The 3,626-nt window shown below is 39.8% G+C and overlaps 1 pseudogene across 1 annotated transcript; it reads right to left on the reverse strand.

The window, feature by feature from the left end:
* Positions 1–1,597: 1,597 nt before the first annotated feature.
* Positions 1,598–2,231, reverse strand: LOC121826194 (immunoglobulin kappa variable 4-1 pseudogene; annotated as a pseudogene). Its single transcript, XR_013049655.1, has 2 exons — positions 2,179–2,231; positions 1,598–2,013 (listed from the first exon to the last, which is right to left on the reverse strand). The product of XR_013049655.1 is annotated as an immunoglobulin kappa variable 4-1 pseudogene (transcript).
* Positions 2,232–3,626: the final 1,395 nt, after the last annotated feature.

Here is a 3,626-nt window from a genome sequence, read left to right on the forward strand (position 1 = left end):
GTCATAATTAAATGGCATTATTGAGAGCTTGTGGAAAGTATGAAGTTAGTGCTAACTGAGGAACTAGGGGAATGCTTCTAAAGACTGTGTCCAGTCCCTGGCCCCCAACTGGATCAGGCACTCTGAATAGGTGAGACAGTTGATTGGCTTGATCTGTTTGGGAGGCATCTAGACAGTGGTACCAGGTCCTGGGCTCGCTGCATGAGATAGCTGCTTGAAACCTGGGACTTATACAGGGACGCTTGGATCAATCTGGGAGGAGGTGACTGGACCTGCCTGGACTGAGTCTATCAGGTCGATCTCAGTCCTCGGGGGTGGCCTTGATCTGGAGGTAGTGGGAATGTGGGGTGGACTGGGGGGAAGGGGAGGGGGCAGGAATCGGGAGAACAAGGGAATCTGTGGCTGTTATGTAGAACTGAATAGTATTGTAAAATAAAAGAAAAAAAGAATTAAAGGAATATATTGATTGTTAGCCATAAAAGAAACACTAAATTCTATTAATCAGTATGTGATAGAAAGACTAGTGAGCAGCACATGCTAACACAACTTTACATCCAACATTAGAATGCATAGAGGGTACCTGGTCTCCACAGTTGGAAACAGATGAGGGGTCTTCAGAGGGAGATGTAGCCCCAGAATCATGGGCAACAAATATCACATATTTATTCCTTTGTGAATCCTAAATATGTTGTTTGTTAAGTCTGTGTGTGCACATATATAAGTGTGTACGTATGTGTATCTCTATATGCATGCATGATTTTATATGTGCATGTATGTGTATTTGTGTATGTGGATATGCGTGTGGTATATGTGTACAAATGTGTGTATGTACTTATGTATATATGTATGTCTCTGATAAAAATACAAGACATTACATGGATAATATAAAAATGTGTAACAGCAGAAAAGGGAAGGAGAAATGAGGAAGATCAATGGATATGGTCAAAATATATGACATACTTGAAAGACACATCTTGTATGGTGTTTGTATGCAATGAATATACATTAATAAAGAAAATTAATGTGAAGCAAGATTGCTCAGATGGCAAAGACTCTTGCCACAAAGCTTTATGTCAGACCTGAGATTTATCCCCAGAACCCATATCACAAAAAGAAAGACTCACGTCCAAGTTGTCCTGACTGCACTTGTGCACCTGCACACATATAAACATGCATGCTTGCATGCACAAAAAATGTAATTACCTAAAATGTAATTTAAAATTAAAAGAATTTATAAAAATGGAAAGGAAAAACTTGAGAAATATACAGGAGTAAAGAAGTAGAAAAAAGAAGCTAAAAAGAAAAGAAACTTTCCTAGAGCAGCAAGCTGAAGTGATGTTTGCCTACATCATCACTTCAGCCAACAGAGTCATATGTTGGACACCAGAACTCGAGAACCATAAAAATACAAATCTCTAATATTGAAGCAACAGAATTTGTGGTAATGTATTACAGAAGGACAGAAAGATTCTTTCTGGGTTCTTTCCTGAATTTCCGTATATACGTTTTTTTATACTGAAAGACATGAGACATTGAACCCATTATGTTTTACTTGGCTCAGCAAACTTTCACATCAGTGTTTCAATCACACTGGATCTCAGGCAGAAGAGGGAAGTGCACAGGTCCAGGGCTGTGTGTGGTGCACGCAGCTGATGAGATTCTCAGAGGAGGTTTTTGTTAGATGTTGAAACACTGTGGGAGGATAACTGAGATCCTGCATACAGTAATAATCTGCCAGGTCTTCAGCCTGGACACTGCTGATGGTGAGAGTGTAATCTGTCCCAGACCCACTGCCTGTGAAGCGATCAGGGACCCCAGGGTCCCCAGTGGATCCCCAGTAGATCAGACGTTTAGGAGCCTGTCCTGGTTTCTGCTGGAGCCAGATTAAGCGGTTCTTCTTGCTAATGTTGCTAAGCAGACTCTGACTGGACTTGCAGCTGATGGTGACCTTCTCTCCTGCTGACACAGCCAGGGAGGATGGAGACTGTGTCATCACGATGTCCCCACAGATACCTGTGATCATGAAATGACAATGAACATGCACAGAAACACAAACACACATTATAACAGTTAAATTGTCAGTTAATGCCCTTATAATGTCATATTGTCAAAGTATTATTATGTAAGAAATATTATTCCCTGACTCTGAAATAATTATAATATTTTTTAATTTCCCACCAGACACCCAGAGCAGCAGGGACATGAGAACTTGAGTTTGTGATTCCATCTTGCTACCCCTGCTGTATGATGCAGTTCTCATGGGAAAGCCCTTGGTTATAAATTCTGTGCAGCTGGGCTGGGCTGGAAGGGCTCATGCAAAGCAGTCAGCAAATACAAAAGCAAATGCCTAAGAGGTTTTTTTGAGAGCAGCTGGTGTCAATCAACAGGCAAAAATACCATCAATGAGAGCATGAGCAATCACTGAAAGGGATCCATTTACAGCATTTCCAAGAAAAATCTACTAGGTGCTCTAATAACAGCTGTGGGTTAAAATTCAAGACATATTTAAATCAGGAATGTGAGGAGTGCTATCTCAGATTGTCAGTCCTAGGGAAATCATAAGATATGCTCTCAAAAATTGCAACAACAAATTAGGAAACAGAGTAAGAAGACATGCAATAAAAGGAGGGAGAGAGATGGGGGAGGAGGGGTATTGGGTCAAAATTTGTTATCTCCCATCTGCAAAGCCACTCTTACATTGAGGACAATGAACAGTTTCTCAGACATTTGACCTCCACTTTCAGGATAAATATAGGACAAAGATGCAAAGAAAAGGACAGAATTCGCTCTGTGGAAATCAGGGGGGTCATAAATTTAAGCCTGGGATCAGAGAAGCTTTAATCTTGAAGAAAAGATAAACGCAGCCGAAACTAGCAAGTATCATCCCCACCACTTTGATAACTGAAAGAGCCTCTAAATTTGAGGAAATGGAAAGGAAATAAAACAAACCAAGTGTATCATGGGACTGGGAAACAAGTAGTAGGAATAAAAATTGTGTCATCTCCTTAAAAAAAAAGAAACCAAATTTCTCCAAGAAGTCATGGCTGTAGACAAACACTGCCAAACAGTGTTTATTCCAGAAATGCATATTCTTCGATGGTAATTTAGAAATTAGCTATATTGAAATGAGTCAAGGTGGTCTTGCTGACATAGTGAGCAGATAAAAAACTTTGCCAAAAGGGGGCATAGCCACCCCAAATCAAGCAATAATTTTACAAAGAGCAATAGACCACAACATCATAGATTTTTGCCATCGAAAGGAAAAAATATTTCTGTTTGGATGACAATCAATAGCAATAACAGAAGTCAAAGAACCTTCCAAGATTCAGAGTACTGAATTATGAAAATATATATAAGAAGTACATTATAGATCCAGTATTCTGTGTAAAGTAAAGCAAAAATAAATAAATAAAATATCATGATAAGGAGATGAGATTCACATCTGTAATTCCAGAACTGGGGAGACAGTAGCAAGAGGACCATAAGATTAAAGCTAGCCTGGGGTACATAGCACATTCTAGGTAAGTCTCTGTGATTTCCTGTTTCCATCAATCCTGCAGTGTCTGGGAGACACCGTTTCCTTGATGTCATCCATCCCTCTGACTATCACAATCTTTCCCTCACTT

The sequence above is a fragment of the Peromyscus maniculatus genome, chromosome 3 (genome assembly GCF_049852395.1).
Source record: "Peromyscus maniculatus bairdii isolate BWxNUB_F1_BW_parent chromosome 3, HU_Pman_BW_mat_3.1, whole genome shotgun sequence".
Taxonomy (NCBI): domain Eukaryota; kingdom Metazoa; phylum Chordata; class Mammalia; order Rodentia; family Cricetidae; genus Peromyscus; species Peromyscus maniculatus.